Raw genomic sequence first — 13,218 nt, forward strand, 5'->3', positions numbered from 1 at the left:
TTTGTGTTTGCATATGCATAAAATCACGATTTCATAAATCAGAATAAACGCTTATCGCGGTTTTCATACACTTGGTTATTCTAGCTGGAGTAAATGCGGCAGACCCCTAAACATTGCTGCTGACTTCCATTTATTACGTTTTCTGACCTGCCGACAACCCGCGCATGCGCGTCATGTGCCAGTGACGTGCCAGAAACACAAATAATGGCGGCAACAAGTGTCGAACAGCTGACAGACGTCAAGAAAGAGAGACCTGACAGCCAACAACGAAAAAGTGGCGAACAAAGTTGGACGCGGGATAGGAGTGTGTAGACCTCGGTGCCGAGTAGTAAATTAAGACCGGTGAGTCATAGCTATTCCATGAATGGATAAGAAAACGTTTACAAATGTAATGGATGGAAGTTTGGAAGTGGGAGGGCAAATGGACAATCTCAGGGCAAGGTTGGAAAGAAGCAAGAAATAATGGAGGGAAATGAGAAGTTTGGAAGAATCTGAATGGTAGAGTCTAGAAAATATTAAATCCATTATGAGGTTTGGTGATCAGTTCAGGAAGAGAATGGTTAATCCACTAAAGCAGACACAACTACTGAGTAGATCAACTGGAGAGAGGCCTTTGAATATTTCAAAGCTGTCTGATTGCAAACAAGTAGTGTGTTGTTTTTTTTCAGTCCCAGACATGAAAGTTCTTGGAATAAAGTCAAGTCCCAATTATCTTGGAGTCTACTCAGTGGAGAGGCTGGCAGGACTTGTGGCTCTGCAACGGATAGAGGAGAACAACCAGGGAATATTTAATCTATGATTTCCATCCAGTTTTTAAGAGCCTCAGATCCTTCAACTCATATTGGCGAGGAATTCTGTTCAGACTCATCCAACAAGGTATGAGGTTCATGTGGGTTCCTGCACATGTAGGTCTGAGGGAGAAGGAGTAGGTGGACAGATCAGCAAAACAAGCTTTACATACAGACACCATAGGTTTACATGTCCCATTGAGCAAATCAGAGGTCAAGGTGATAGCAAGGGAGGTGGAGTGCTGAATCAAAGGGTCAGTTTCTGCACAGATTAAATAGCAAAGTGAATTCAGCAGTAAGAAATAAAGGCAGGTTTGGAAAGAAGGAGGCATTTGTAACAGAATAAGGCTCAGTCTTTTCATTTGAAACAGCACACACTTGGTGTGGACATCATGTCCATGTGGTCAGGTTGAGGAGGCTGTAACTCATGCAATCAGTGCACTTTATATGATCAAGAAAAAACACAGGAAGAACTGAGGAAATATGGAGTTCAGGAGCTCGGTATTAAAATTTAAATGAAAGTGGGTTGAGCTGTAGGATTTATTTTTACTGGACAGACTGGATTAATGGGTAGGATTTAATCTCTTGTCCACACTGTGGAGCAGAAGGTGGCAGTAAAGCACCTAATATACTCGTTACCAACCGCTGATGAAAAAAGAAAAAGAAAAGGAGAGCTCTCACTTATCACACTGAGTGATGAGGAAAGGAAGTTTTGGCTTTCCGTGATGAAAGAATTAAACATTAATGTCAGTTTGGATATGAGAAAGCATCAAAATGCTGACAAGTCTGTAGTATACAGGTTAGAGGATGCCAGTCACTGTGACAGCTGTGGATCTTCACCAACTATGGTGTCCTGTGGACACCAGTCAAGGTAGAGGGCACGTTTAAAATGATCTGTCACTCTCTTCGCACCTTGCTGACAATAAGATGGATAAGTCAAATCCACAAGTCAATGTTTGTTTTGATGGCTGTGAGTTCAATTTACGTGTCCAAGGATATCTAGTGAGCAGGTTTACACTACGTGCCTGTGGAACTAGTATTCATGGAATGAGGGCATTAAAACTGTTAATAATGACCTGCACCTGTGGTTCTCCTGTCCTGACATGTCAACATGTATGAGGGGTGTATTGATCTCCAAATGGACCTGTAAAATGTGTGACATATATTCCTGCAGCTGACTTTGAAATTGTAAAAAATCAATCATGTGAAAACATGACAGTAATATCGGTGTGAAAGCACTGAATGGGTTTTGTCCATTTAACAGCACTAGGTCTAACTTAGGTTAGATTAGGGACCAGTTGATTGACAGTGAAACAACCAATCACAGCAGCACAGGGTTTAGTGCGTGCCTTCCTCCGGCTGATCCAACCTCTCACCGACCATCAGTCAGTAACTGACATTCGTGTCCCTCTTTTGGTCCAGTCAAAAATAAAAGGCAACATTTTTCTTTTTCCTTGAAATATGTGTAATGCTCGTTTATGTCCACGTGTGAATTATTCTTACTGGCTTTAAGATTCCTAGTTCTCATGTCTGCAATAGCCTACCTTTGTATGAATTCAAAGGCAGTGCCAGAAATGTTACATAATGCTACTTGGCAGTAGAAACAACAACAATAATGAAGATTTGCTCTAAATACTCAGGTATATAATGTATATCCGGGGGATTGTGATTTTATGTTTTCACTGAGGAAGTTTTTGCATCATCATGACAAACACAAGATCTATTTGAGAGAAACTGCTGCATCAGACTTGCAATTGATAAGACTGGATGTGCAGAAGTAGCTGATCATTTTCATATTGTTTAGAGGCAAGCAGCTGTCCCCAGAAACCCTTTCCGACATTGAGCAGCTGTATCTTTGCACACAGAGTGAAAGAGGTCCGTCTGTGTTTTGAAGAATGTGGTAGTTTGCTAATGACTTCCCAGCTGTCATCTGGAAGAAGCTGGTGCCAAAATGGGCGGGAGGTGTGAAGAAAGCTCAGTCTATTACACTTGCCCTTCCACGGCAGCTTCCCTTGGCAGTCGAAAATACCTAGACAATTGCTGGCCGAGGTTAACGTGCACCCCTGTTCACCCCTGTTAGTGGCGGTTACCTAACACCTTTGTCTTGCCACAAGACCATGCCAAGAAGCATGAGGTTCCAGTATTGTTCCCAGTGTCCCATCATTCTTCTTCACCGAAGGCGTGTCTTCTGTCTGCTCCACAGAGTGGCTCATGTACATCAGAGCCACTGCTGCGCTCTTTTCAGGCCCCTGCTGTTGACGGGGTGAAGTCTTACCACCACAAGACCATGGGACTATTTGTGCTGGTAAATATGGTCAAATATGATGCAGAGGAAAATACCTTTAGAAAGATTGGAGGCTGGGCTTTGGTGTTAAAAACATATTTGTAGTGAGAGAAAGAGCTGAAGGGGGCATAACTAGGTGATGGAGTAGCTGACTGTGAGAACAAGAGAGTGGAGAAGCTGCCTCTGGGTTTCAGATCGGACTGCACAGTCAGATGGAGCTGAAAAAACCTGATGTCAGAACAAGCAGTGAACCGTGAGAAGGACCCTTGTAAAAAAAAAAAACCTGATACACAATAATACAATGGAAGTGTGTCATATAGCATGACTGAGGCTGGGGAGAGAAAGAAATACAAAACTTTGTGATGATATCACTGTCTCAAAAAGCTTGATCACTGGTCACATTCTCATCTTTTCACTGACTAATTTTCTCCAGTCAGTGACAGTAAACCCATCTACTCCAGTAGACTTTAAAAGAACATTTCTTTTGTACCAATAAATAGATATAATATTGAGCACCATCTCTTTTTTTTTTTTTTTTTTTTACCTCTGTGTGTTTTACTGTATATCTCTAGTTATGGTCAAACATGAGTACCATTTTTATTTAGTGGGATATTGAACAATGATGTAACCAAAGGCAAATAAACCCAGAGCACTCTTTAATGTGCAAAAATCAAAAGCCAACCTCAAGTGTGAGCATAGCTGCATTAATGATGAAACATACCTCAAACACTCCTACCCAAACTCTCATGAGCCACTTTTTGGTGAGAAATTGTATAAACTTGCAGTATGGTATGGATGTATAAATGTATCCTCTACACTAGTGATTCCCAAACTATGCATGTACCACTGGTGGTACGTTAGAGTCTAATGAATGTACTCCAACTGGCCCAATTCTAAAATAAAGTCAATTTTGTTAGGTTTTATTACAACAGCTATTACATTACAAATGAAAATTAAAAAAAGTTGTATCATTTAAATATTGTACAATTTGATTGTGTTTTGGCATCATGTCTGATATAGCATCATGCTAATGGTAGCTTGATGCAGTCACGGTCAGATCATAGACTGTAAATGTGGACGTAGCTTCGGGGTGAAAAATGAGGCCAATGCGGAAGTGCCTTAAACTGAAGTACCACTGAGGGCCAATAGGGGATGGCTCTAAAAAGTCTCTGGCTTCATAGACTCCCATTTAACTTCTCTGATTAAATACAAAGTCAATTATTTTTTTTCTACAATTCATTATGGTGTCACTCACTAAAGTCACTCCTTCTTATTTGATTTTAGACCTCAAAAAGAGGTATGTTTGGGGGCGTGTCTATTTGATTGACAGACCTATGGTGCAGTCAGGTTTCCGCTATAGGTGGGGAAGCATTGTGTCCTCGGGTTTCCAATCAGATCGAGTCAGATTCACCGCTCTCTCCTCTCCAGCTCGTCCAAATATGGTCACTTTTGGCTCCAAAATAACAAGATGGCGACGGCCAAAATCCAAACTCGAGGCTTCAGAACGGCAGTTCACAAACCAATGGGTGACGTCACTGTCGGTTTATGCTTTATTCAGACTCCTCACTCGTGATTGGGTGATGGGTGGAAATTTTAAATGGCTACAAGGTCCTAAAAACAGCAGAGAGAAGTGACAACACTGGACGTGACAGGTTAGACGAATCTTTTAGTGCTGGAAAGAAGTCAGCAATTGCGCCGTGTGGTGCCTCTTCTGGAAAGAGATGTATTATTAGACTTTGAAACAGGAGTCTCGTGTTGTTGTTGTTGTTGTTACTTAGCCTTTCTGAGGTTATTGCATGGTTAAATAAGTGAATTTTATTTTTCTAATTAAATTGTCAGTATCTGCAGTGGTACTTAGGAAATTATGTTTGGTAAATAGTGGTACATGGTCCGAGTGGTTTGGAAACTCTGCTCTAAGTATTTAAGATTAGAAGGAGGACTCTGTATTGGAGTACGGACAACTAATTTCTGACATTTCGGGGAAGAAGGAGAAATTAAATGATCAATATAATTGTTGCATTTTAGGATTGATTGCACTTGTACTGTCTGATGCCAGGTGTCCTGTAAAGCAAGTCAGATTTGTAAGTGTTCTGCACAGTATATTCAATTGACGAGGTTTGTATGAGCATGTCGGGCATAAACCACTTTAAAAAGCATTAAGGCTAGTAACATGATTCTGTTTGCAATAGGGCATCTATGAAGAAGTGCCTGACATCATGCAGCAGAGAGGGTAATACATCTGGGTTGGTTTTTGACAGACTTAGTTGCGATAACAGATGGCAGGTTGAGTTCTCATGAATAACAAGGAGCACGGTAGACCTTGGCTTGTTTCTCTTAGAATCATGTTAAAATGAAATTACTGCGAGCAGTATGGCATGAAAGGAGAGAGCGTGATTGCTCAGAGGAGAGAAGAGACACACGGGCAGGATCGCTGTTTGTGGTTGATACTCATCCTGCCTCTCTTTTATTTCATTACATGTGCTCAGGCATCCTGTTCTTAATGGAGTTTCACTGTCACCAGGGAGTTGAAATTAGAAACACTTTAATTGGACATTTCTGCAATCAGTGCTGTTTTTACTTTCTTGTTTTGCATTGTTTCTCAGTATTCATTTGTTTTGTTTATCATTTTGAAAGGTGTTTATTGGATTTTTGGCTTCACTACACAGTCAAAACCAGCTTATCAGAGGAAATCTGGGGAAAGAGAGGGGATGTGATGCAGAGAAGGTCTCTTATTAGGTTTATGCATCTACTATTGCTCATAGCTTCAGTTTTCTTCACTTTAATTATAGTCTAGAAACCATGTTCGCATTAGCGTTTGCAGAGTTACCCTGAAGGCCAGACCAATCAGCAGCCAGTGTTGGTGGCTAAGTGATATGATGTTAAAGTCAAGCGTTTTGCTTTTTTGTTTTGTTTTTCAAATATAGTTGCAGCGATGGTGGAGTTTTGTTGCATATGGTGATCAATCCCAATTTGTTAAAGGCTGCTTCAGTAGTTTCAAAACTAACCCAAAGTTTATCCCCTGTTGGATGCAACAACTGTGAAACTAAGCTTAACATTATTAGCCCCCTCTCGTGGAAATGTGTAACCAGATCGCTCTGATAAATTTAGTCATATAATCTGATAAAATGTATTTATATAGCACATGTAAACACAACAGAGGTTGGTCAAAGTGCTGCACGTAATCAAACAATTAAAACAATCAGAGAAACTTGAACATAGCAGGAAATAAGCAAAAAAGATAATTAAATAAAATAATAAAAACAAGATTAAACTGAAGCAAACACACGAGAATGTGGGAGCAGGAATAATAACTGAAGAGGCTTAAATGGAAAAGCCAGTTAATGGGATTTGAACACTGATGGGGAGGTTGAAGACCAGGTCTAGGAGGAGGTTGTTCCAAAGTTTCGGAGCTGCAACAGAGAAAACCCGGTTGGCCCTGGTGGTCAGTTTAGACCTGCAAACAACTAAGAGCTGCTGATGCAATGACCTGGGCGAGCAACCTGGGATATACGGCTGCAACAGGTCGGACAGATAGGCCGGGGCTGCTCCTTTTAATCACTTGCACACAAACGGTAAAATCCTACTGGCAAGGTAGGCAATGTAACGATTCAAAGATTGGTGGAATGTGCTGATACTAATGTGTACCAGTCAGGACTCAGGCTGCAGTGTTCTACACCAACTGCAGCCTGGCTATTCATGTCTGAGCCATCCCAACATACAAAGAGTTGCAATCCAAAAACATGCACCTTAGGTCAGGTTACCTGGTGCCGCGCTAGTGGCAGCCTGTTGCAGCACCTCCCCCCTGAGAGCCCCCCCTGCTGCAGCGAAGAAATTTCCCCTCGGGGATTAATAAAGTGAAATTTAAAAAAATAGTCCAATATCGAAGTAAGAAATGAGTGATGAGTGAAGGAGAGGAAGGGCCTTGACCTTAACTAAAACTGCACTGAAAGAAGCTGATTTTGACAACCAATTTTAATCTGCAGGTCTAATTTAAAAGAGGAATCAAAAACAACACCCAGGTCCCTTCCATGGGGTTTGTAGTTGGGTGCCAAAGAACCAAGACGAGATGAAATATGTATATCAGGTGACACTGCCGGAAAGCGAGAGGCATGAAGCAACACAGTCTGTTTTACTTTCATTGAGTGTAAGAAAATTTTGAGAAAGCCAAATTTTAACATCAGCCAAGCAGTTCATGAAAGGATTTCCAGAGGAGACAGTTTCAGGTTTCAGAGGTTGGAATATCTGACTGTCATCAGCATAAATACATTTCACACTTGCTTCATTGGTTAGCCCACAGCATTTGCTGCATGTACAATAATACATGGATCCATGCAGATGGCTGTTGTTGTGCAGAAAATGTCAGGCATTACTGCACGTAGGTCTACTCTCAATACTTAAAAGGAGAAATTACAGTGGTGACAGGCTGAGGGTAATAACGGTGTCATCGCTGACCTTTTACCAAAGAGTTGTACAACATAACTGAGCAGAGATAGGATTTAGGTCTCATATTATTCAGTTGATCACATAATCAAATCTTTTTTTCTCTCCACGACAGCTGTCCTCTTCCAGTGCATTTTGCAAAGAATAACAAAAGTGAGAACAGGAGACAATGGCCCGGCTGTACTGATTATAATTACTCATTTCTTGAAGCTCTTCACTTTAGTGTTAAATCATGCTATCTCTTTCTCCTTTCCCAAATCTATTCTTAGTTGTTTTTCTTTGTATCTCCCCCGGTTCTTGGAAAGACCACAATCTCTTCACAATTTATTGTTTTTGATTTAGAAAAAAAAGTTTGAAACAAAGACAGGTTTAGTTGACAGAACTTCTGCCCAGTTTGGATGTGTGAAGTCCCCTTTACTGCCATCAAAGTTGGAGTTATTTCTGTGCTCACAAAGTAGAACGTTATGAGCACATAATTTCTTATAGCTGCTGGGTTGAACATGGAAAGTACACCTCAAGAACACACTTCTGAAATCAATACTCAAAGACAGACTGCATTGACTTACTAAGAGAACAAAGACAGGTCCAGATATGACGCCATGATTTAAGCATCATTTAAATGCTGCCTCTGAACATTAGCCAGTGATTACCTTCGTCACCAGAATGTAATTGGGAAAACACTTTTGTAGCATAGATTTCATTTCTAGGAGCTGGTGTTGCTAAGAGACAGGACTGGTCACTCACACCCAAAGGCTCAAGAGAGAAACTCTGCTAATCAGGTAGATAAAGTAACAACACCTGTGTTCCTGCTTTGGGGGCTTTAGAGGGATAAAATAATCCTACTTCAGTCAGAAACACTTCTAGGAATGGATCATTTAAATACAAACAGTTTTATAGTAGGATTAGGCAGGAAAAGAGCTGCACTTTGAGCAAGCTCGCAAAAAAAAAAAAAAAAATCCATGAGGAAATCAAAGCATAAACCTGAAATTAGAAACACTGCACATGAGTTGGAGGCTGCGGTGATGGAGAGGGCAGTCATGAGTGAAACGTGAGAGTCTCCATGCACACCTGTATTCATGTGATTGGGTATTATCAGTTAGCTGGTAGCGGAGCTGTTGGGTGAATTAGCCAGTGTTGGTGAAGCATGATTGAAGCAGCTGAAAGTAGTTGGCTAATAATATAATAGTTGTTTTTTTTTAGATTGGTTTGAGTTTGTAATTTGGTGCATTTCACATCTGTCATATTTAAAAAAAAAAAAAAAAACATGTGATGAAGTATTTCCTAAATGTAAAAATGTAGTTGTGATGTTTACAAGACCATCAATGTGTTAATAAGACATAAAACTCTTCTCAGCCACAACATTAAAACCCCCTGTATAATATTGAGTGGTTCACCCTCGTGCTGCCAAAACATCTCTGACTCTTCCAAACATGGACTCTTTTCAAAGGTGTCCTTTGGTATCAGACATTAAGACCTTTGCAGCAGATCCTTTAATGCCTGTAAGATGCAATGTGGGGATTCCATGGATCTGACTTGTTTTTCCAATATATTCCACAGATGCTCGAGCAGGATGAGTTCTGGGGATTTCGGAGGTCGAGTCAACACCTTGAACTCTTTGTCATGTTCCTCAAACCTTTCCTGAACAGTATTTTTAGTCTGTCAGGGCGCCTTATCCTGCTGATAGAGACCACTGAAGCGTCGTACATGGTCTGCAACAATGTTTATGTAGGTGGTATGTGTGAAAGTAACATCCACATGAATGCCAGGACCCAAGCTTTCGTAGCTGAACATTGCCCAGAGCATCACACTGCTTCCGATGTCTTGCCCTATCCCTACACTGCATTCTGTTTCCATCTCGTCCCCGAGAGGACGGACACACAGTAGGCAATGATTCCTCAGATCGGGCGATCTTCCACTACTGTTTCATGGTCCTAGTATGACACTCACATGCTCATTGTAGGCATTTTCGATGGCGGACAGGAATCGCCGTGAGCACTCTGGCCGGTCTGCAGCTACACAGTCCCACGGCAAGATGTGATGCACTGTGTCCGGACACCTTTCTTTTCATTGCCAGCATTGAGGTTTTCAGCAATCTTTGCTACAGTACTTTTCACACAGGCCAGAACATTGCTCCCCCCACACATCAATCTCTTAGGCACCTATAACCCTCCCGCCCGTTCACTGCTCATCCTTTCTTGGGCCACTTTTAGTGTAGGTACTACGCACTGCATACCTGGAACATCCCACAGGACCTGCTGTTGTGGAGATGCTTGGATCCAGTCATCTACCCATCAGTGCTTGTCAAAGTCGTTCAGAATTTTAACGTGAGTCCACTTTTTCTGCTTCCAACACATCGACTTCAAGAACTGACTGTCCACTTGCTGCCTCGTATATCTCACCCATGACAGTTACCATAGTAACGAGATGATCAATGGTATTTACTTCACCTGTCAGTGGTGGTAATGTTGGGGCTGATTGGTGTTTGGCTCTGATGAGTCCCATAGAGTCTCTTAGGTGGGTGAAATGGCCATGCAGGTGTGGAGAGCATGGGATCACCAGCAAATAGGAGGTGGTGTATTCACCAAAGTACAGCAAAGTATTTCAACAAAGTATTTCAACAAAGTACAGCCCATAGTAAATCCATTCCTTTTTTTTTTTTTACCCATCAAGTACAAAGAAAGTACATCTCAGGGGTAAGTCGATGAATTTTCTCTTGCCCTTATTTAAAGATAGAATCGTGGAGCCATTCTTAAACCCTAATAGTTTTTTTTTGCTTTAGGTGTTTAAGAGACTAATCAATGACACGATTCTTATCCCAAGTAACTCTTGGTTTATCTGTAGTAGTTCACGGTCACACTCTGTATGTTTGCACAACTGCATGAATGCTCTGTAAATGTAACTGTAGGGATGGAATAATATAAAAAATACATACATTAGAGGCATTTTTCATTAACGTTTTGCACATGCTGTGAGAGCACGCATTTACCGACACTGTCAAATTGTTCTGCGATTTTAATCTCTGATGTACTTTTTCCCCTCATAAACCCACCTTTTATCCACCCAAAAGTAAATCCCTCTCCGCTTCAGCTGTCCAAGAACTTGCATTTCAATAAGATAAATGGATGACACTGATGGCGTTACAGATCAAATAAAAACACAGCAGGGCCCGACCAGACAAAAAGAGACCCATTAATATTCCTATTCTTGTCGCAATTTAATATTTCATTGCTCTATGCCATTTTCAAAGGCAGAACTGACATTAATTACTAATTTCACTGATGGCATTAGCGCAGATAAGAAGATGCTGATCAGATTAGTCAAGCTGTATTATGCTTAAAGAACCACAGGGAGCATACTAAAAGGAGGGACACTGATAGGAAAGAGACTTTTCAAGTCCTCATGACTTCATCTGCAGCATTTAAGTGACAGATTTTACAGGTGCAGTACAAACTGACAATGCCTTTGTGTGACTGTATGAACCGACCTTTTGGATTCATCCAAATGTTTTTGGCACCACTATCAAAAAAACCTCCATGATGTGTTCATATATTCTCTGAAAATAATGTTCAGCAAAAACCAATCACATGTCAAGACCTTCTACAGATTTTCTTTTTCTTTTTTACTGCTGTTAATCAATAAACTTGGACTCAAAGACATTTCAGCAAGGCATCACAATTTAGGAAATGTTTGTTTGAATTCCAATTTTGAATTTGGAGAGCTGACATTTTTAATCCCAACATGGTCTGGTCGTCTCTAGCTGCCTTTCATCTTTAATGAAACCACATTGTCTTATTACAGGTCACTGCTTTTTTAGAATTGTCACATGGCTTCCTGCCACACTACACTGTGTTTTACAAATAAAAACACTCAGTTATTGATCCAATGTCTCTGCAATAAATTGCACCATATGCAGCCTATTAACATTGTGTCAACCAGAATGTAAAGCTATAACTTGCCTCATGATAATTTTTCTCTAACCAAGCCATTAACGTCACATCACTATAAGTAAAGTTGGACTCAAGTGGCACTGAAGCAGTACATTTCCACTAAATAGTCTATTGATTTCTGCCTACTGTTTGCCTTGGCTGGTTAAAACAATTCCACTTGTGGTCAGTGATTAAAACAGACCCTGGTGGCAAAATAAATAGAATGGTGCAGTTTTCTGCAATACAACATCAAAACAACTTCAGCAGTTCAGTTGCTGTGATTGCTAGCCTTTTGGTTATTGAGATCCTTTAATTTTTAAAGCAACGTCTCTTTTAACTCTCGCTAAGTGCATGTTAGTGAGTTGTGAGCAGTGCATCTGAGGAGAGAGCTGCCCTCAGTTACCGTTTCTTTTTAGTTTTTAGGTGTCTGAAGATGTAAAAATGTTCAGTAATTCACAAGCAACAGCAAGATAAAAGAGAGGTGAGAGAAAAATTAGTTTGTAGTACAAATTTGAGTTTTTTCTTTCCTCAATAATCATTTTGAGACCGCTCAGATTAATCTGTGATCTGGTTGTGAAACACAACAAAAAGAGCAAAGTGGACCCTAAAATCTCTGAAGTTGTAGTACAATTCAATCTACATTTTTAAAGCCATACTTGTGCCCCTCATTCCAGTTTTCAGTTGTACTTTCATCTAAAAACTCACATGTAGTGCTTTACACATTAGTACACTTACTAAATAACTTACTTGTGTTGTACTTGAATTTTGACAAGATCATGTCATATCAAATTGCACACTGCCATTCTGCTCTTACCGAAAATAATTGTAACATTTCAATGCATCCCCTGCCAGCATATCTGCAGCTTTAATTATTTTACCCAGAAATCAATATGTTTTGTGACCCCTGTTTAAAGTACACAATAAACATGCTGATGGATTTTATCCAAGAGCAGTATGGTGATACTTAGTGAAAAATAAACACTTTTGTGTGTTGTTTTGCAACAGCTGCAGCTGCTTTGGACACTGCAGTTGAAAAATACTGTATGTTAGTGGTCCCTTCCTTTCCGCTACGTATACAGACAAAATGGCGACTTGAGTGTGAAAGGTGTCCAGCATTTTTGGATCGTTTTAAGCGAAACACCTGGTTACTTGTCATGCACTGCACGTTTCCATTCTTGTCGGTGTAAACGCACATATGTACTCCAAATAGTGATTGTTAATGCATACGTACACCAGTTGGATCACAGCCTATGTAACCTTTGACATAAGAAATAACAGTTCTAATCTTGCATACAAAAAGGATATATCTAAATTCAGTACACTCTAACGGTGTTAAAGACATCATGATTCTTTGCCACTTTTGTGCTTCCATTGCAATAGCACATTACTTTACCTAAATGCTAAAAAGTATTTCGGCAGTTAAATGTGTCCTACTGTTATCTGCGGCTGCAGGGGCTGCTTTACAGGAAAAGTTACAACCTCACTGTGAAAAAATAATGTTAGAGGTGCAGATTGTTGGCCAAACCTAGATGAAAACTCATAATAAATGTAATTAGCATGTGGAAACATGTCCATATTATTAATATAATGAACATATGAGTGCAAATATAACTCTTGAACTAAATAGCCTGGAGTAATTCCACTTTTGGTCTAATTTCATGTTTCCAAAACATTGAATTCATGAGGGTTAGTTGACAACAACATGAACCAAAATTGCTGTATGAATAATTCCTTTATTTGACAGTACCTATTTGTAATTGATATAGAATGACAACCATTC

The sequence above is a fragment of the Brachyistius frenatus genome, unplaced genomic scaffold, assembly GCF_029030835.1.
Source record: "Brachyistius frenatus isolate BFR_SWC_R1_liver_20210118 unplaced genomic scaffold, ASM2903083v1 Contig_8, whole genome shotgun sequence".
Lineage (NCBI taxonomy): Eukaryota > Metazoa > Chordata > Actinopteri > Embiotocidae > Brachyistius > Brachyistius frenatus.